Source organism: Lissotriton vulgaris, chromosome 2_1 (assembly GCF_964263255.1).
Source record: "Lissotriton vulgaris chromosome 2_1, aLisVul1.2, whole genome shotgun sequence".
Classification (NCBI taxonomy): Eukaryota; Metazoa; Chordata; class Amphibia; order Caudata; family Salamandridae; genus Lissotriton; species Lissotriton vulgaris.
In genome coordinates, this window is record NC_141687.1 from 1,269,627,989 (window position 1) to 1,269,650,231 (window position 22,243).

Below are 22,243 nucleotides of genomic sequence, written 5' to 3' on the forward strand. Positions count from 1 at the left end.
TTTAGCTAGTTTTACTTGTAAGTGGGGTTGGAAACGCTTTTCAGGATCAGTACTGGGCTAAAAACATGCAGCCCTGAGGTCTCTCATGATAGCAGGTGGTTAAATAGAAATTTGCTGCTCAGCTGACCCGGCAGGAGCAAACGTATGCTAAAAATGTACACAGAATGAGCTTTTCAGTGAAGAGAAGCCAGGCACATTTTAGCTAGTTTTACTTGTAAGTGGGGTTGGAAATGCTTTTCAGGCTCAGTACTGGGCTCAAAACATGCAGCCCTGAGGTCTCTCATGAAAGCAGGTGGTTAAATAGAAATTCACTGCTCAGCTGACCTGGTAGGAGCAAACGTATGCCAAAAATGTACTCAGAATGAGCTTTTCAGTGAATAGCAGCCAGGCACATTTTAGCTAGTTTTACTTGTAAGTGGGGTTGGAAACGCTTTTCAGGCTCAGTACTGGGATCAAAACATGCAGCCCTGAGGTCTCTCATGAAAGCAGGTGGTTAAATAGAAATTCGCTGCTCAGCTGACCCGGTAGGAGCAAACGTATGCCAAAAATGTACACAGAATGAGCTTTTCAGTGAATAGCAGCCAGGCACATTTTAGCTAGTTTTACTTGTAAGTGGGGTTGGAAACGCTTTTCAGGATCAGTACTGGGCTCCAAACATGCAGCCCTGAGGTCTCTCATGATAGCAGGTGGTTAAATAGAAATTCGCTGCTCACCTGACCCGGCAGGAGCAAACGTATGCTAAAAATGTACTCAGAATGAGCTTTTCAGTGAAGAGGAGCCAGGCACATTTTAGCTAGTTTTACTTGTAAGTGGGGTTGGAAATGCTTTTCAGGGTCAGTACTTGGCTCAAAACATGCAGCCCTGAGGTCTCTCATGAAAGCAGGTGGTTAAATAGAAATTCGCTGCTCAGCTGACCCGGTAGGAGCAAACGTATGTCAAAAATGTACACAGAATGAGCTTTTCAGTGAATAGCAGCCAGGCACATTTTAGCTAGTTTTACTTGTAAGTGGGGTTGGAAACGCTTTTCAGGATCAGTACTGGGCTCAAAACATGCAGCCCTGAGGTCTCTCGTGATAGCAGGTGGTTAAATAGAAATTCGCTGCTCACCTGACCCGGCAGGAGCAAACGTATGCTAAAAATGTACTCAGAATGAGCTTTTCAGTGAAGAGAAGCCAGGCACATTTTAGCTAGTTTTACTTGTAAGTGGGGTTGGAAACGCTTTTCAGGATCAGTACTGGGCTCAAAACATGCAGCCCTGGGTCTCTCATGATAGCAGGTGGTTAAATAGAAATTCGCTGCTCAGCTGAACCGGCAGGAGCAAACGTATGCTAAAAATGTACACAGAATGAGCTTTTCAGTGAAGAGAAGCCAGGCACATTTTAGCTAGTTTTACTTGTAAGTGGGGTTGGAAACGCTTTTCAGGCTCAGTACTGGGCTCAAAATATGAGGTCTCTCATGAAAGCAGGTGGTTAAATAGAAATTCGCTGCTCAGCTGACCCGGCAGGAGCAAACATATGCCAAAAATGTACACAGAATGAGCTTTTCAGTGAATAGCAGCCAGGCACATTTTAGCTAGTTTTACTTGTAAGTGGGGTTGGAAACGCTTTTCAGGATCAGTACTGGGCTCAAAACATGCAGCCCTGAGGTCTCTCATGATAGCAGGTGGTTAAATAGAAATTCGCTGCTCAGCTGACCCGGCAGGAGCAAACGTATGCCAAAAATGTACACAGAATGAGCTTTTCAGTGAATAGCAGCCAGGCACATTTTAGCTAGTTTTACATGTAAGTGGGGTTGGAAACGCTTTTCAGGATCAGTACGGGGCTCCAAACATGCAGCCCTGAGGTCTCTCATGATAGCAGGTGGTTAAATAGAAATTCACTGCTCAGCTGACCCGGCAGGAGCAAACGTATGCTAAAAATGTACTCAGAATGAGCTTTTCAGTGAAGAGAAGCCAGGCACCTTTTAGCTAGTTTTACTTGTACGTGGGGTTGGAAATGCTTTTCAGGGTCAGTACTGGGCTCAAAACATGCAGCCCTGAGGTCTCTCATGAAAGCAGGTGGTTAAATAGAAATTCGCTGCTCAGCTGACCCGGTAGGAGCAAACGTATGCCAAAAATGTACACAGAATGAGCTTTTCAGTGAATACCAGCCAGGTACATTTTAGCTAGTTTTACTTGTAAGTGGGTTTGGAAACGCTTTTCAGGATCAGTACTAGGCTCAAAACATGCAGCCCTGAGGTCTCTCATGATAGCAGGAGGTTAAATAGAAATTTGCTGCTCAGCTGACCCGGCAGGAGCAAACGTATGCCAAAAATGTACACAGAATGAGCTTTTCAGTGAATAGCAGCCAGGCACATTTTAGCTAGTTTTACTTGTAAGTGGGGTTGGAAACGCTTTTCAGGATCAGTACTGGGCTCCAAACATGCAGCCCTGAGGTCTCTCATGATAGCAGGTGGTTAAATAGAAATTCGCTGCTCAGCTGACCCGGCAGGAGCAAACGTATGCTAAAAATGTACTCAGAATGAGCTTTTCAGTGAAGAGAAGCCAGGCACATTTTAGCTAGTTTTACTTGTAAGTGGGGTTGGAAATGCTTTTCAGGGTCAGTACTGGGCTCAAAACATGCAGCCCTGAGGTCTCTCATGAAAGCAGGTGGTTAAATAGAAATTCGCTGCTCAGCTGACCCGGTAGGAGCAAACGTATGCCAAAAATGTACACAGAATGAGCTTTTCAGTGAATAGCAGCCAGGCACATTTTAGCTAGTTTTACTTCTAAGTGGGGTTGGAAACGCTTTTCAGGATTAGTACTGGGCTCAAAACATGCAGCCCTGAGGTCTCTCATGATAGCAGGTGGTTAAATAGAAATTCGCTGCTCAGCTGACCCGGGAGGAGCAAACGTATGCTAAAAATGTACACAGAATGAGCTTTTCAGTGAATAGCAGCCAGGCACATTTTAGCTAGTTTTACTTGTAAGTGGGGTTGGAAACGCTTTTCAGGATGAGTACTGGGCTCAAAACATGCAGCCCTGAGGTCTCTCATGATAGCAGGTGGTTAAATAGAAATTCGCTGCTCAGCTGACCCGGCAGGAGCAAACGTATGCCAAAAATGTACACAGAATGAGCTTTTCAGTGAATAGCAGCCAGGCACATTTTAGCTAGTTTTACTTGTAAGTGGGGTTGGAAACGCTTTTCAGGATCAGTACTGGGCTCCAAACATGCAGCCCTGAGGTCTCTCATGATAGCAGGTGGTTAAATAGTAATTCGCTGCTCAGCTGACCCGGCAGGAGCAAACGTATGCTAAAAATGTACTCAGAATGAGCTTTTCAGTGAAGAGAAGCCAGGCACATTTTAGCTAGTTTTACTTGTAAGTGGGGTTGGAAATGCTTTTCAGGGTCAGTACTGGGCTCAAAACATGCAGCCCTGAGGTCTCTCATGAAAGCAGGTGGTTAAATAGAAATTCGCTGCTCAGCTGACCCGGTAGGAGCAAACGTATGCCAAAAATGTACACAGAATGAGCTTTTCAGTGAATAGCAGCCAGGCACATTTTAGCTAGTTTTACTTGTAAGTGGGGTTGGAAACGCTTTTCAGGATCAGTACTGGGCTCAAAACATGCAGCCCTGAGGTCTCTCATGAAAGCAGGTGGTTAAATAGAAATTCACTGCTCAGCTGACCTGGTAGGAGCAAGCGTATGCCAAAAATGTACTCAGAATGAGCTTTTCAGTGATTAGCAGCCAGGCACATTTTAGCTAGTTTTACTTGTAAGTGGGGTTGGAAACGCTTGTCAGGCTCAGTACTGGGCTCAAAACATGCAGCCCTGAGGTCTCTCATGAAAGCAGGTGGTTAAATAGAAATTCGCTGCTCAGCTGACCCAGTAGGAGCAAACGTATGCCAAAAATGTACACAGAATGAGCTTTTCAGTGAATAGCAGCCAGGCACATTTTAGCTAGTTTTACTTGTAAGTGGGGTTGGAAACGCTTTTCAGGATCAGTACTAGGCTCAAAACATGCAGCCCTGAGGTCTCTCATGATAGCAGGTGTTTAAATAGAAATTCGCTGCTCAGCTGACCCGGCAGGAGCAAACGTATGCCAAAAATGTACACAGAATGAGCTTTTCAGTGAATAGCAGCCAGGCACATTTTAGCTAGTTTTACTTGTAAGTGGGGTTGGAAACACTTTTCAGGATCAGTACTGGGCTCCAAACATGCAGCCCTGAGGTCTCTCATGATAGCAGGTTGTTAAATAGAAATTCGCTGCTCAGCTGACCCGGCAGGAGCAAACGTATGCTAAAAATGTACTCAGAATGAGCTTTTCAGTGAAGAGAAGCCAGGCACATTTTAGCTAGTTTTACTTGTAAGTGGGGTTGGAAATGCTTTTCAGGGTCAGTACTGGGCTCAAAACATGCAGCCCTGAGGTCTCGCATGAAAGCAGGTGGTTAAATAGAAATTCGCTGCTCAGCTGACCCGGTAGGAGCAAACGTATGCCAAAAATGTACACAGAATGAGCTTTTCAGTGAATAGCAGCCAGGCACATTTTAGCTAGTTTTACTTGTAAGTGGGGTTGGAAACGCTTTTCAGGATCAGTACTGGGCTCAAAACATGCAGCCCTGAGGTCTCTCATGATAGCAGGTGGTTAAATAGAAATTTGCTGCTCTGCTGACCCGGCAGGAGCAAACGTATGCTAAAAATGTACTCAGAATGAGCTTTTCAGTGAAGAGAAGCCAGGCACATTTTAGCTAGTTTTACTTGTAAGTGGGGTTGGAAATGCTTTTCAGGCTCAGTACTGGGCTCAAAACATGCAGCCCTGAGGTCTCTCATGAAAGCAGGTGGTTAAATAGAAATTCGCTGCTCAGCTGACCCGGTAGGAGCAAACGTATGCCAAAAATGTACACAGAATGAGCTTTTCAGTGAATAGCAGCCAGGCACATTTTAGCTAGTTTTACTTGTAAGTGGGGTTGGAAACGCTTTTCAGGATCAGTACTGGGCTCAAAACATGCAGCCCTGAGGTCTCTCATGAAAGCAGGTGGTTAAATAGAAATTCACTGCTCAGCTGACCTGGTAGGAGCAAGCGTATGCCAAAAATGTACTCAGAATGAGCTTTTCAGTGAATAGCAGCCAGGCACATTTTAGCTAGTTTTACTTGTAAGTGGGGTTGGAAACGCTTTTCAGGCTCAGTACTGGGCTCAAAACATGCAGCCCTGAGGTCTCTTGTGAAAGCAGGTGGTTAAATAGAAATTCGCTGCTCAGCTGACCCAGTAGGAGCAAACGTATGCCAAAAATGTACACAGAATGAGCTTTTCAGTGAATAGCAGCCAGGCACATTTTAGCTAGTTTTACTTGTAAGTGGGGTTGGAAACGCTTTTCAGGATCAGTACTGGGCTCAAAACATGCAGCCCTGAGGTCTCTCATGATAGCAGGTGGTTAAATAGAAATTCGCTGCTCAGCTGACCCGGCAGGAGCAAACGTATGCCAAAAATGTACACAGAATGAGCTTTTCAGTGAATAGCAGCCAGGCACATTTTAGCTAGTTTTACTTGTAAGTGGGGTTGGAAACGCTTTTCAGGATCAGTACTGGGCTCCAAACATGCAGCCCTGAGGTCTCTCATGATAGCAGGTGGTTAAATAGAAATTCGCTGCTCTGCTGATCCGGCAGGAGCAAACGTATGCTAAAAATGTACTCAGAATGAGCTTTTCAGTGAAGAGAAGCCAGGCACATTTTAGCTAGTTTTACTTGTAAGTGGGGTTGGAAATCCTTTTCAGGCTCAGTACTGGGCTCAAAACATGCAGCCCTGAGGTCTCTCATGAAAGCAGGTGGTTAAATAGAAATTCGCTGCTCAGCTGACCCGGTAGGAGCAAACGTATGCCAAAAATGTACACAGAATGAGCTTTTCAGTGAATAGCAGCCAGGCACATTTTAGCTAGTTTTACTTGTAAGTGGGGTTGGAAACGCTTTTCAGGATCACTACTGGGCTCAAAACATGCAGCCCTGAGGTCTCTCATGATAGCAGGTGGTGAAATAGAAATTCGCTGCTCAGCTGACCCGGCAGGAGCAAACGTATGCTAAAAATGTACTCAGAATGAGCTTTTCAGTGAAGAGAAGCCAGGCACATTTTAGCTAGTTTTACTTGTAAGTGGGGTTGGAAACGCTTTTCAGGATCAGTACTGGGCTCAAAACATGCAGCCCTGAGGTCTCTCATGATAGCAGGTGGTTAAATAGAAATTCGCTGCTCAGCTGACCCGGCAGGAGCAAACGTATGCTAAAAATGTACACAGAATGAGCTTTTCAGTGAAGAGAAGCCAGGCACATTTTAGCTAGTTTTACTTGTAAGTGGGGTTGGAAACGCTTTTCAGGCTCAGTACTGGGCTCAAAACATGAGGTCTCTCATGAAAGCAGGTGGTTAAATAGAAATTCGCTGCTCAGCTGACCCGGCAGGAGCAAACGTATGCCAAAAATGTACACAGAATGAGCTTTTCAGTGAATAGCAGCCAGGCACATTTTAGCTAGTTTTACTTGTAAGTGGGGTTGGAAACGCTTTTCAGGATCAGTACTGGGCTCAAAACATGCAGCCCTGAGGTCTCTCATGATAGCAGGTGGTGAAATAGAAATTCGCTGCTCAGCTGACCGGGTAGGAGCAAACGTATGCTAAAAATGTACTCAGAATGAGCTTTTCAGTGAAGAGAAGCCAGGCACATTTTAGCTAGTTTTACTTGTAAGTGGGGTTGGAAATGCTTTTCAGGCTCAGTACTGGGCTCAAAACATGCAGCCCTGAGGTCTCTCATGAAAGCAGGTGGTTAAATAGAAATGCACTGCTCAGCTGACCCGGTAGGAGCAAACGTATGCCAAAAATGTACTCAGAATGAGCTTTTCAGTGAATAGCAGCCAGGCACAATTTAGCTAGTTTTACTTGTAAGTGGGGTTGGAAACGCTTTTCAGGCTCAGTACTGGGCTCAAAACATGCAGCCCTGAGGTCTCTCATGAAAGCAGGTGGTTAAGTAGAAATTCGCTGCGCAGCTGACCCGGTAGGAGCAAACGTATGCCAAAAATGTACACAGAATGAGCTTTTCAGTGAATAGCAGCCAGGCACATTTTAGCTAGTTTTACTTGTAAGTGGGGTTGGAAACGCTTTTCAGGATCAGTACTGGGCTCAAAACATGCAGCCATGAGGTCTCTCATGATAGCAGGTGTTTAAATAGAAATTCGCTGCTCAGCTGACCCGGCAGGAGCAAACGTATGCCAAAAATGTATACAGAATGAGCTTTTCAGTGAATAGCAGCCAGGCACATTTTAGCTAGTTTTACTTGTAAGTGGGGTTGGAAACGCTTTTCAGGATCAGTACTGGGCTCCAAACATGCAGCCCTGAGGTCTCTCATGATAGCAGGTTGTTAAATAGAAATTCGCTGCTCAGCTGACCCGGCAGGAGCAAACGTATGCTAAAAATGTACTCAGAATGAGCTTTTCAGTGAAGAGAAGCCAGGCACATTTTAGCTAGTTTTACTTGTAAGTGGGGTTGGAAATGCTTTTCAGGCTCAGTACTGGGCTCAAAACATGCAGCCCTGAGGTCTCTCATGAAAGCAGGTGGTTAAATAGAAATTCGCTGCTCAGCTGACCCGGTAGGAGCAAATGTATGCCAAAAATGTACACAGAATGAGCTTTTCAGTGAATAGCAGCCAGGCACATTTTAGCTAGTTTTACTTGTAAGTGGGGTTGGAAACGCTTTTCAGGATCAGTACTGGGCTCAAAACATGCAGCCCTGAGGTCTCTCATGAAAGCAGGTGGTTAAATAGAAATTCACTGCTCAGCTGACCTGGTAGGAGCAAGCGTATGCCAAAAATGTACTCAGAATGAGCTTTTCAGTGAATAGCAGCCAGGCACATTTTAGCTAGTTTTACTTGTAAGTGGGGTTGGAAACGCTTTTCAGGCTCAGTACTGGGCTCAAAACATGCAGCCCTGAGGTCTCTCATGAAAGCAGGTGGTTAAATAGAAATTCGCTGCTCAGCTGACCCAGTAGGAGCAAACGTATGCCAAAAATGTACACAGAATGAGCTTTTCAGTGAATAGCAGCCAGGCACATTTTAGCTAGTTTTACTTGTAAGTGGGGTTGGAAACGCTTTTCAGGATCAGTACTGGGCTCAAAACATGCAGCCCTGAGGTCTCTCATGATAGCAGGTGGTTAAATAGAAATTCGCTGCTCAGCTGACCCGGCAGGAGCAAACGTATGCCAAAAATGTACACAGAATGAGCTTTTCAGTGAATAGCAGCCAGGCACATTTTAGCTAGTTTTACTTGTAAGTGGGGTTGGAAACGCTTTTCAGGATCAGTACTGGGCTCCAAACATGCAGCCCTGAGGTCTCTCATGATAGCAGGTGGTTAAATAGAAATTCGCTGCTCTGCTGACCCGGCAGGAGCAAACGTATGCTAAAAATGTACTCAGAATGAGCTTTTCAGTGAAGAGAAGCCAGGCACATTTTAGCTAGTTTTACTTGTAAGTGGGGTTGGAAATCCTTTTCAGGCTCAGTACTGGGCTCAAAACATGCAGCCCTGAGGTCTCTCATGAAAGCAGGTGGTTAAATAGAAATTCGCTGCTCAGCTGACCCGGTAGGAGCAAACGTATGCCAAAAATGTACACAGAATGAGCTTTTCAGTGAATAGCAGCCAGGCACATTTTAGCTAGTTTTACTTGTAAGTGGGGTTGGAAACGCTTTTCAGGATCAGTACTGGGCTCAAAACATGCAGCCCTGAGGTCTCTCATGATATCAGGTGGTTAAATAGAAATTCGCTGCTCAGCTGACCCGGCAGGAGCAAACGTATGCTAAAAATGTACTCAGAATGAGCTTTTCAGTGAAGAGAAGCCAGGCACATTTTAGCTAGTTTTACTTGTAAGTGGGGTTGGAAACGCTTTTCAGGATCAGTACTGGGCTCAAAACATGCAGCCCTGAGGTCTCTCATGATAGCAGGTGGTTAAATAGAAATTCGCTGCTCAGCTGACCCGGCAGGAGCAAACGTATGCTAAAAATGTACACAGAATGAGCTTTTCAGTGAAGAGAAGCCAGGCACATTTTAGCTAGTTTTAATTGTAAGTGGGGTTGGAAACGCTTTTCAGGATCAGTACTGGGCTCAAAACATGCAGCCCTGAGGTCTCTCATGATAGCAGGTGGTGAAATAGAAATTTGCTGCTCAGCTGACCGGGTAGGAGCAAACGTATGCTAAAAATGTACTCAGAATGAGCTTTTCAGTGAAGAGAAGCCAGGCACATTTTAGCTAGTTTTACTTGTAAGTGGGGTTGGAAATGCTTTTCAGGCTCAGTACTGGGCTCAAAACATGCAGCCCTGAGGTCTCTCATGAAAGCAGGTGGTTAAATAGAAATGCACTGCTCAGCTGACCCGGTAGGAGCAAACGTATGCCAAAAATGTACTCAGAATGAGCTTTTCAGTGAATAGCAGCCAGGCACATTTTAGCTAGTTTTACTTGTAAGTGGGTTTGGAAACGCTTTTCAGGCTCAGTACTGGGCTCAAAACATGCAGCCCTGAGGTCTCTCATGAAAGCAGGTGGTTAAGTAGAAATTCGCTGCGCAGCTGACCCGGTAGGAGCAAACGTATGCCAAAAATGTACACAGAATGAGCTTTTCAGTGAATAGCAGCCAGGCACATTTTAGCTAGTTTTACTTGTAAGTGGGGTTGGAAACGCTTTTCAGGATCAGTACTGGGCTCAAAACATGCAGCCCTGAGGTCTCTCATGATAGCAGGTGGTTAAATAGAAATTCGCTGCTCAGCTGACCCGGCAGGAGCAAACGTATGCTAAAAATGTACACAGAATGAGCTTTTCAGTGAAGAGAAGCCAGGCACATTTTAGCTAGTTTTACTTGTAAGTGGGGTTGGAAACGCTTTTCAGGCTCAGTACTGGGCTCAAAACATGAGGTCTCTCATGAAAGCAGGTGGTTAAATAGAAATTCGCTGCTCAGCTGACCCGGCAGGAGCAAACGTATGCCAAAAATGTACACAGAATGAGCTTTTCAGTGAATAGCAGCCAGGCACATTTTAGCTAGTTTTACTTGTAAGTGGGGTTGGAAACGCTTTTCAGGATCAGTACTGGGCTCAAAACATGCAGCCCTGAGGTCTCTCATGATAGCAGGTGGTGAAATAGAAATTCGCTGCTCAGCTGACCGGGTAGGAGCAAACGTATGCTAAAAATGTACTCAGAATGAGCTTTTCAGTGAAGAGAAGCCAGGCACATTTTAGCTAGTTTTACTTGTAAGTGGGGTTGGAAATGCTTTTCAGGCTCAGTACTGGGCTCAAAACATGCAGCCCTGAGGTCTCTCATGAAAGCAGGTGGTTAAATAGAAATGCACTGCTCAGCTGACCCGGTAGGAGCAAACGTATGCCAAAAATGTACTCAGAATGAGCTTTTCAGTGAATAGCAGCCAGGCACAATTTAGCTAGTTTTACTTGTAAGTGGGGTTGGAAACGCTTTTCAGGCTCAGTACTGGGCTCAAAACATGCAGCCCTGAGGTCTCTCATGAAAGCAGGTGGTTAAGTAGAAATTCGCTGCGCAGCTGACCCGGTAGGAGCAAACGTATGCCAAAAATGTACACAGAATGAGCTTTTCAGTGAATAGCAGCCAGGCACATTTTAGCTAGTTTTACTTGTAAGTGGGGTTGGAAACGCTTTTCAGGATCAGTACTGGGCTCAAAACATGCAGCCCTGAGGTCTCTCATGATAGCAGGTGTTTAAATAGAAATTCGCTGCTCAGCTGACCCGGCAGTAGCAAACGTATGCCAAAAATGTACACAGAATGAGCTTTTCAGTGAATAGCAGCCAGGCACATTTTAGCTAGTTTTACTTGTAAGTGGGGTTGGAAACGCTTTTCAGGATCAGTACTGGGCTCCAAACATGCAGCCCTGAGGTCTCTCATGATAGCAGGTTGTTAAATAGAAATTCGCTGCTCAGCTGACCCGGCAGGAGCAAACGTATGCTAAAAATGTACTCAGAATGAGCTTTTCAGTGAAGAGAAGCCAGGCACATTTTAGCTAGTTTTACTTGTAAGTGGGGTTGGAAATGCTTTTCAGGCTCAGTACTGGGCTCAAAACATGCAGCCCTGAGGTCTCTCATGAAAGCAGGTGGTTAAATAGAAATTCGCTGCTCAGCTGACCCGGTAGGAGCAAACGTATGCCAAAAATGTACACAGAATGAGCTTTTCAGTGAATAGCAGCCAGGCACATTTTAGCTAGTTTTACTTGTAAGTGGGGTTGGAAACGCTTTTCAGGATCAGTACTGGGCTCAAAACATGCAGCCCTGAGGTCTCTCATGAAAGCAGGTGGTTAAATAGAAATTCACTGCTCAGCTGACCTGGTAGGAGCAAGCGTATGCCAAAAATGTACTCAGAATGAACTTTTCAGTGAATAGCAGCCAGGCACATTTTAGCTAGTTTTACTTGTAAGTGGGGTTGGAAACGCTTTTCAGGCTCAGTACTGGGCTCAAAACATGCAGCCCTGAGGTCTCTCATGAAAGCAGGTGGTTAAATAGAAATTCGCTGCTCAGCTGACCCAGTAGGAGCAAACGTATGCCAAAAATGTACACAGAATGAGCTTTTCAGTGAATAGCAGCCAGGCACATTTTAGCTAGTTTTACTTGTAAGTGGGGTTGGAAACGCTTTTCAGGATCAGTACTGGGCTCAAAACATGCAGCCCTGAGGTCTCTCATGATAGCAGGTGGTTAAATAGAAATTCGCTGCTCAGCTGACCCGGCAGGAGCAAACGTATGCCAAAAATGTACACAGAATGAGCTTTTCAGTGAATAGCAGCCAGGCACATTTTAGATAGTTTTACTTGTAAGTGGGGTTGGAAACGCTTTTCAGGATCAGTACTGGGCTCCAAACATGCAGCCCTGAGGTCTCTCATGATAGCAGGTGGTTAAATAGAAATTCGCTGCTCTGCTGACCCGGCAGGAGCAAACGTATGCTAAAAATGTACTCAGAATGAGCTTTTCAGTGAAGAGAAGCCAGGCACATTTTAGCTAGTTTTACTTGTAAGTGGGGTTGGAAATCCTTTTCAGGCTCAGTACTGGGCTCAAAACATGCAGCCCTGAGGTCTCTCATGAAAGCAGGTGGTTAAATAGAAATTCGCTGCTCAGCTGACCCGGTAGGAGCAAACGTATGCCAAAAATGTACACAGAATGAGCTTTTCAGTGAATAGCAGCCAGGCACATTTTAGCTAGTTTTACTTGTAAGTGGGGTTGGAAACGCTTTTCAGGATCAGTACTGGGCTCAAAACATGCAGCCCTGAGGTCTCTCATGATAGCAGGTGGTTAAATAGAAATTCGCTGCTCTGCTGACCCGGCAGGAGCAAACGTATGCTAAAAATGTACTCAGAATGAGCTTTTCAGTGAAGAGAAGCCAGGCACATTTTAGCTAGTTTTACTTGTAAGTGGGGTTGGAAATCCTTTTCAGGCTCAGTACTGGGCTCAAAACATGCAGCCCTGAGGTCTCTCATGAAAGCAGGTGGTTAAATAGAAATTCGCTGCTCAGCTGACCCGGTAGGAGCAAACGTATGCCAAAAATGTACACAGAATGAGCTTTTCAGTGAATAGCAGCCAGGCACATTTTAGCTAGTTTTACTTGTAAGTGGGGTTGGAAACGCTTTTCAGGATCAGTACTGGGCTCAAAACATGCAGCCCTGAGGTCTCTCATGATAGCAGGTGGTTAAATAGAAATTCGCTGCTCAGCTGACCCGGCAGGAGCAAACGTATGCTAAAAATGTACTCAGAATGAGCTTTTCAGTGAAGAGAAGCCAGGCACATTTTAGCTAGTTTTACTTGTAAGTGGGGTTGGAAACGCTTTTCAGGATCAGTACTGGGCTCAAAACATGCAGCCCTGAGGTCTCTCATGATAGCAGGTGGTTAAATAGAAATTCGCTGCTCAGCTGACCCGGCAGGAGCAAACGTATGCTAAAAATGTACACAGAATGAGCTTTTCAGTGAAGAGAAGCCAGGCACATTTTAGCTAGTTTTACTTGTAAGTGGGGTTGGAAACGCTTTTCAGGATCAGTACTGGGCTCAAAACATGCAGCCCTGAGGTCTCTCATGATAGCAGGTGGTGAAATAGAAATTTGCTGCTCAGCTGACCGGGTAGGAGCAAACGTATGCTAAAAATGTACTCAGAATGAGCTTTTCAGTGAAGAGAAGCCAGGCACATTTTAGCTAGTTTTACTTGTAAGTGGGGTTGGAAATGCTTTTCAGGCTCAGTACTGGGCTCAAAACATGCAGCCCTGAGGTCTCTCATGAAAGCAGGTGGTTAAATAGAAATGCACTGCTCAGCTGACCCGGTAGGAGCAAACGTATGCCAAAAATGTACTCAGAATGAGCTTTTCAGTTAATAGCAGCCAGGCACATTTTAGCTAGTTTTACTTGTAAGTGGGGTTGGAAACGCTTTTCAGGCTCAGTACTGGGCTCAAAACATGCAGCCCTGAGGTCTCTCATGAAAGCAGGTGGTTAAGTAGAAATTCGCTGCGCAGCTGACCCGGTAGGAGCAAACGTATGCCAAAAATGTACACAGAATGAGCTTTTCAGTGAATAGCAGCCAGGCACATTTTAGCTAGTTTTACTTGTAAGTGGGGTTGGAAACGCTTTTCAGGATCAGTACTGGGCTCAAAACATGCAGCCCTGAGGTCTCTCATGATAGCAGGTGTTTAAATAGAAATTCGCTGCTCAGCTGACCCGGCAGGAGCAAACGTATGCCAAAAATGTACACAGAATGAGCTTTTCAGTGAATAGCAGCCAGGCACATTTTAGCTAGTTTTACTTGTAAGTGGGGTTGGAAACGCTTTTCAGGATCAGTACTGGGCTCCAAACATGCAGCCCTGAGGTCTCTCATGATAGCAGGTTGTTAAATAGAAATTCGCTGCTCAGCTGACCCGGCAGGAGCAAACGTATGCTGAAAATGTACTCAGAATGAGCTTTTCAGTGAAGAGAAGCCAGGCACATTTTAGCTAGTTTTACTTGTAAGTGGGGTTGGAAATGCTTTTCAGGGTCAGTACTGGGCTCAAAACATGCAGCCCTGAGGTCTCTCATGAAAGCAGGTGGTTAAATAGAAATTCGCTGCTCAGCTGACCCGGTAGGAGCAAACGTATGCCAAAAATGTACACAGAATGAGCTCTTCAGTGAATAGCAGCCAGGCACATTTTAGCTAGTTTTACTTGTAAGTGGGGTTGGAAACGCTTTTCAGGATCAGTACTGGGCTCAAAACATGCAGCCCTGAGGTCTCTCATGATAGCAGGTGGTTAAATAGAAATTTGCTGCTCTGCTGACCCGGCAGGAGCAAACGTATGCTAAAAATGTACTCAGAATGAGCTTTTCAGTGAAGAGAAGCCAGGCACAATTTAGCTAGTTTTACTTGTAAGTGGGGTTGGAAATGCTTTTCAGGCTCAGTACTGGGCTCAAAACATGCAGCCCTGAGGACTCTCATGAAGGCAGGTGGTTAAATATAAATTCGCTGCTCAGCTGACCCGGTAGGAGCAAACGTATGCCAAAAATGTACACAGAATGAGCTTTTCAGTGAATAGCAGCCAGGCACATTTTAGCTAGTTTTACTTGTAAGTGGGGTTGGAAACGCTTTTCAGGATCAGTACTGGGCTCAAAACATGCAGCCCTGAGGTCTCTCATGATAGCAGGTGGTTAAATAGAATTTCGCTGCTCAGCTGACCGGGTAGGAGCAAATGTATGCTAAAAATGTACTCAGAATGAGCTTTTCAGTGAAGAGAAGCCAGGCACATTTTAGCTAGTTTTACTTGTAAGTGGGGTTGGAAATGCTTTTCAGGCTCAGTACTGGGCTCAAAACATGCAGCCCTGAGGTCTCTCATGATAGCAGGTGTTTAAATAGAAATGCACTGCTCAGCTGACCCGGTAGGAGCAAACGTATGCCAAAAATGTACTCAGAATGAGCTTTTCAGTGAATAGCAGCCAGGCACATTTTAGCTAGTTTTACTTGTAAGTGGGGTTGGAAACGCTTTTCAGGCTCAGTACTGGGCTCAAAACATGCAGCCCTGAGGTCTCTCATGAAAGCAGGTGGTTGAGTAGAAATTCGCTGCGCAGCTGACCCGGTAGGAGCAAACGTATGCCAAAAATGTACACAGAATGAGCTTTTCAGTGAATAGCAGCCAGGCACATTTTAGCTAGTTTTACTTGTAAGTGGGGTTGGAAACGCTTTTCAGGATCAGTACTGGGCTCAAAACATGCAGCCCTGAGGTCTCTCATGATAGCAGGTGTTTAAATAGAAATTCGCTGCTCAGCTGACCCGGCAGGAGCAAACGTATGCCAAAAATGTACACAGAATGAGCTTTTCAGTGAATAGCAGCCAGGCACATTTTAGCTAGTTTTACTTGTAAGTGGGGTTGGAAACGCTTTTCAGGATCAGTACTGGGCTCCAAACATGCAGCCCTGAGATCTCTCATGATAGCAGGTTGTTAAATAGAAATTCGCTGCTCAGCTGACCCGGCAGGAGCAAACGTATGCTAAAAATGTACTCAGAATGAGCTTTTCAGTGAAGAGAAGCCAGGCACATTTTAGCTAGTTTTACTTGTAAGTGGGGTTGGAAATGCTTTTCAGGGTCAGTACTGGGCTCAAAACATGCAGCCCTGAGGTCTCTCATGAAAGCAGGTGGTTAAATAGAAATTCGCTGCTCAGCTGACCCGGTAGGAGCAAACGTATGCCAAAAATGTACACAGAATGAGCTTTTCAGTGAATAGCAGCCAGGCACATTTTAGCTAGTTTTACTAGTAAGTGGGGTTGGAAACGCTTTTCAGGATCAGTACTGGGCTCAAAACATGCAGCCCTGAGGTCTCTCATGATAGCAGGTGGTTAAATAGAAATTTGCTGCTCTGCTGACCCGGCAGGAGCAAACGTATGCTAAAAATGTACTCAGAATGAGCTTTTCAGTGAAGAGAAGCCAGGCACATTTTAGCTAGTTTTACTTGTAAGTGGGGTTGGAAATGCTTTTCAGGCTCAGTACTGGGCTCAAAACATGCAGCCCTGAGGTCTCTCATGAAAGCAGGTGGTTAAATAGAAATGCACTGCTCAGCTGACCCGGTAGGAGCAAACGTATGCCAAAAATGTACTCAGAATGAGCTTTTCAGTGAATAGCAGCCAGGCACATTTTAGCTAGTTTTACTTGTAAGTGGGGTTGGAAACGCTTTTCAGGCTCAGTACTGGGCTCAAAACATGAGGTCTCTCATGAAAGCAGGTGGTTAAATAGAAATTCGCTGCTCAGCTGACCCGGCAGGAGCAAACGTATGCCAAAAATGTACACAGAATGAGCTTTTCAGTGAATAGCAGCCAGGCACATTTTAGCTAGTTTTACTTGTAAGTGGGGTTGGAAACGCTTTTCAGGATCAGTACTGGGCTCAAAACATGCAGCCCTGAGGTCTCTCATGATAGCAGGTGGTGAAATAGAAATTCGCTGCTCAGCTGACCGGGTAGGAGCAAACGTATGCTAAAAATGTACTCAGAATGAGCTTTTCAGTGAAGAGAAGCCAGGCACATTTTAGCTAGTTTTACTTGTAAGTGGGGTTGGAAATGCTTTTCAGGCTCAGTACTGGGCTCAAAACATGCAGCCCTGAGGTCTCTCATGAAAGCAGGTGGTTAAATAGAAATGCACTGCTCAGCTGACCCGGTAGGAGCAAACGTATGCCAAAAATGTACTCAGAATGAGCTTTTCAGTGAATAGCAGCCAGGCACAATTTAGCTAGTTTTACTTGTAAGTGGGGTTGGAAACGCTTTTCAGGCTCAGTACTGGGCTCAAAACATGCAGCCCTGAGGTCTCTCATGAAAGCAGGTGGTTAAGTAGAAATTCGCTGCGCAGCTGACCCGGTAGGAGCAAACGTATGCCAAAAATGTACACAGAATGAGCTTTTCAGTGAATAGCAGCCAGGCACATTTTAGCTAGTTTTACTTGTAAGTGGGGTTGGAAACGCTTTTCAGGATCAGTACTGGGCTCAAAACATGCAGCCCTGAGGTCTCTCATGATAGCAGGTGTTTAAATAGAAATTCGCTGCTCAGCTGACCCGGCAGGAGCAAACGTATGCCAAAAATGTACACAGAATGAGCTTTTCAGTGAATAGCAGCCAGGCACATTTTAGCTAGTTTTACTTGTAAGTGGGGTTGGAAACGCTTTTCAGGATCAGTACTGGGCTCCAAACATGCAGCCCTGAGGTCTCTCGTGATAGCAGGTTGTTAAATAGAAATTCGCTGCTCAGCTGACCCGGCAGGAGCAAATGTATGCTAAAAATGTACTCAGAATGAGCTTTTCAGTGAAGAGAAGCCAGGCACATTTTAGCTAGTTTTACTTGTAAGTGGGGTTGGAAATGCTTTTCAGGCTCAGTACTGGGCTCAAAACATGCAGCCCTGAGGCCTCTCATGAAAGCAGGTGGTTAAATAGAAATGCACTGCTCAGCTGACCCGGTAGGAGCAAACGTATGCCAAAAATGTACTCAGAATGAGCTTTTCAGTGAATAGCAGCCAGGCACATTTTAGCTAGTTTTACTTGTAAGTGGGGTTGGAAACGCTTTTCAGGCTCAGTACTGGGCTCAAAACATGAGGTCTCTCATGAAAGCAGGTGGTTAAATAGAAATTCGCTGCTCAGCTGACCCGGCAGGAGCAAACGTATGCCAAAAATGTACACAGAATGAGCTTTTCAGTGAATAGCAGCCAGGCACATTTTAGCTAGTTTTACTTGTAAGTGGGGTTGGAAACGCTTTTCAGGATCAGTACTGGGCTCAAAACATGCAGCCCTGAGGTCTCTCATGATAGCAGGTGGTGAAATAGAAATTCGCTGCTCAGCTGACCGGGTAGGAGCAAACGTATGCTAAAAATGTACTCAGAATGAGCTTTTCAGTGAAGAGAAGCCAGGCACATTTTAGCTAGTTTTACTTGTAAGTGGGGTTGGAAATGCTTTTCAGGCTCAGTACTGGGCTCAAAACATGCAGCCCTGAGGTCTCTCATGAAAGCAGGTGGTTAAATAGAAATGCACTGCTCAGCTGACCCGGTAGGAGCAAACGTATGCCAAAAATGTACTCAGAATGAGCTTTTCAGTGAATAGCAGCCAGGCACAATTTAGCTAGTTTTACTTGTAAGTGGGGTTGGAAACGCTTTTCAGGCTCAGTACTGGGCTCAAAACATGCAGCCCTGAGGTCTCTCATGAAAGCAGGTGGTTAAGTAGAAATTCGCTGCGCAGCTGACCCGGTAGGAGCAAACGTATGCCAAAAATGTACACAGAATGAGCTTTTCAGTGAATAGCAGCCAGGCACATTTTAGCTAGTTTTACTTGTAAGTGGGGTTGGAAACGCTTTTCAGGATCAGTACTGGGCTCAAAACATGCAGCCCTGAGGTCTCTCATGATAGCAGGTGTTTAAATAGAAATTCGCTGCTCAGCTGACCCGGCAGGAGCAAACGTATGCCAAAAATGTACACAGAATGAGCTTTTCAGTGAATAGCAGCCAGGCACATTTTAGCTAGTTTTACTTGTAAGTGGGGTTGGAAACGCTTTTCAGGATCAGTACTGGGCTCCAAACATGCAGCCCTGAGGTCTCTCATGATAGCAGGTTGTTAAATAGAAATTCGCTGCTCAGCTGACCCGGCAGGAGCAAATGTATGCTAAAAATGTACTCAGAATGAGCTTTTCAGTGAAGAGAAGCCAGGCACATTTTAGCTAGTTTTACTTGTAAGTGGGGTTGGAAATGCTTTTCAGGCTCAGTACTGGGCTCAAAACATGCAGCCCTGAGGTCTCTCATGAAAGCAGGTGGTTAAATAGAAATGCACTGCTCAGCTGACCCGGTAGGAGCAAACGTATGCCAAAAATGTACTCAGAATGAGCTTTTCAGTGAATAGCAGCCAGGCACATTTTAGCTAGTTTTACTTGTAAGTGGGGTTGGAAACGCTTTTCAGGCTCAGTACTGGGCTCAAAACATGCAGCCCTGAGGTCTCTCATGAAAGCAGGTGGTTAAGTAGAAATTCGCTGCGCAGCTGACCCGGTAGGAGCAAACGTATGCCAAAAATGTACACAGAATGAGCTTTTCAGTGAATAGCAGCCAGGCACATTTTAGCTAGTTTTACTTGTAAGTGGGGTTGGAAACGCTTTTCAGGATCAGTACTGGGCTCAAAACATGCAGCCCTGAGGTCTCTCATGATAGCAGGTGTTTAAATCGAAATTTGCTGCTCAGCTGACCCGGCAGGAGCAAACGTATGCCAAAAATGTACACAGAATGAGCTTTTCAGTGAATAGCAGCCAGGCACATTTTAGCTAGTTTTACTTGTAAGTGGGGTTGGAAACGCTTTTCAGGATCAGTACTGGGCTCCAAACATGCAGCCCTGAGGTCTCTCATGATAGCAGGTTGTTAAATAGAAATTCGCTGCTCAGCTGACCCGGCAGGAGCAAACGTATGCTGAAAATGTACTCAGAATGAGCTTTTCAGTGAAGAGAAGCCAGGCACATTTTAGCTAGTTTTACTTGTAAGTGGGGTTGGAAATGCTTTTCAGGGTCAGTACTGGGCTCAAAACATGCAGCCCTGAGGTCTCTCATGAAAGCAGGTGGTTAAATAGAAATTCGCTGCTCAGCTGACCCGGTAGGAGCAAACGTATGCCAAAAATGTACACAGAATGAGCTTTTCAGTGAATAGCAGCCAGGCACATTTTAGCTAGTTTTACTTGTAAGTGGGGTTGGAAACGCTTTTCAGGATCAGTACTGGGCTCAAAACATGCAGCCCTGAGGTCTCTCATGATAGCAGGTGGTTAAATAGAAATTTGCTGCTCTGCTGACCCGGCAGGAGCAAACGTATGCTAAAAATGTACTCAGAATGAGCTTTTCAGTGAAGAGAAGCCAGGCACATTTTAGCTAGTTTTACTTGTAAGTGGGGTTGGAAATGCTTTTCAGGCTCAGTACTGGGCTCAAAACATGCAGCCCTGAGGACTCTCATGAAGGCAGGTGGTTAAATATAAATTCGCTGCTCAGCTGACCCGGTAGGAGCAAACGTATGCCAAAAATGTACACAGAATGAGCTTTTCAGTGAATAGCAGCCAGGCACATTTTAGCTAGTTTTACTTGTAAGTGGGGTTGGAAACGCTTTTCAGGATCAGTACTGGGCTCAAAACATGCAGCCCTGAGGTCTCTCATGATAGCAGGTGGTTAAATAGAAATTCGCTGCTCAGCTGACCGGGTAGGAGCAAATGTATGCTAAAAATGTACTCAGAATGAGCTTTTCAGTGAAGAGAAGCCAGGCACATTTTAGCTAGTTTTACTTGTAAGTGGGGTTGGAAATGCTTTTCAGGCTCAGTACTGGGCTCAAAACATGCAGCCCTGAGGTCTCTCATGATAGCAGGTGTTTAAATAGAAATGCACTGCTCAGCTGACCCGGTAGGAGCAAACGTATGCCAAAAATGTACTCAGAATGAGCTTTTCAGTGAATAGCAGCCAGGCACATTTTAGCTAGTTTTACTTGTAAGTGGGGTTGGAAACGCTTTTCAGGCTCAGTACTGGGCTCAAAACATGCAGCCCTGAGGTCTCTCATGAAAGCAGGTGGTTGAGTAGAAATTCGCTGCGCAGCTGACCCGGTAGGAGCAAACGTATGCCAAAAATGTACACAGAATGAGCTTTTCAGTGAATAGCAGCCAGGCACATTTTAGCTAGTTTTACTTGTAAGTGGGGTTGGAAACGCTTTTCAGGATCAGTACTGGGCTCAAAACATGCAGCCCTGAGGTCTCTCATGATAGCAGGTGTTTAAATAGAAATTCGCTGCTCAGCTGACCCGGCAGGAGCAAACATATGCCAAAAATGTACACAGAATGAGCTTTTCAGTGAATAGCAGCCAGGCACATTTTAGCTAGTTTTACTTGTAAGTGGGGTTGGAAACGCTTTTCAGGATCAGTACTGGGCTCCAAACATGCAGCCCTGAGATCTCTCATGATAGCAGGTTGTTAAATAGAAATTCGCTGCTCAGCTGACCCGGCAGGAGCAAACGTATGCTAAAAATGTACTCAGAATGAGCTTTTCAGTGAAGAGAAGCAAGGCACATTTTAGCTAGTTTTACTTGTAAGTGGGGTTGGAAATGCTTTTCAGGGTCAGTACTGGGCTCAAAACATGCAGCCCTGAGGTCTCTCATGAAAGCAGGTGGTTAAATAGAAATTCGCTGCTCAGCTGACCCGGTAGGAGCAAACGTATGCCAAAAATGTACACAGAATGAGCTTTTCAGTGAATAGCAGCCAGGCACATTTTAGCTAGTTTTACTAGTAAGTGGGGTTGGAAACGCTTTTCAGGATCAGTACTGGGCTCAAAACATGCAGCCCTGAGGTCTCTCATGATAGCAGGTGGTTAAATAGAAATTTGCTGCTCTGCTGACCCGGCAGGAGCAAACGTATGCTAAAAATGTACTCAGAATGAGCTTTTCAGTGAAGAGAAGCCAGGCACATTTTAGCTAGTTTTACTTGTAAGTGGGGTTGGAAATGCTTTTCAGGCTCAGTACTGGGCTCAAAACATGCAGCCCTGAGGTCTCTCATGAAAGCAGGTGGTTAAATAGAAATGCACTGCTCAGCTGACCCGGTAGGAGCAAACGTATGCCAAAAATCTACTCAGAATGAGCTTTTCAGTGAATAGCAGCCAGACACATTTTAGCTAGTTTTACTTGTAAGTGGGGTTGGAAACGCTTTTCAGGCTCAGTACTGGGCTCAAAACATGAGGTCTCTCATGAAAGCAGGTGGTTAAATAGAAATTCGCTGCTCAGCTGACCCGGCAGGAGCAAACGTATGCCAAAAATGTACACAGAATGAGCTTTTCAGTGAATAGCAGCCAGGCACATTTTAGCTAGTTTTACTTGTAAGTGGGGTTGGAAACGCTTTTCAGGATCAGTACTGGGCTCAAAACATGCAGCCCTGAGGTCTCTCATGATAGCAGGTGGTGAAATAGAAATTCGCTGCTCAGCTGACCGGGTAGGAGCAAACGTATGCTAAAAATGTACTCAGAATGAGCTTTTAAGTGAAGAGAAGCCAGGCACATTTTAGCTAGTTTTACTTGTAAGTGGGGTTGGAAACGCTTTTCAGGATCAGTACTGGGCTCAAAACATGCAGCCCTGAGGTCTCTCATGATAGCAGGTGGTGAAATAGAAATTCGCTGCTCAGCTGACCGGGTAGGAGCAAACGTATGCTAAAAATGTACTCAGAATGAGCTTTTAAGTGAAGAGAAGCCAGGCACATTTTAGCTAGTTTTACTTGTAAGTGGGGTTGG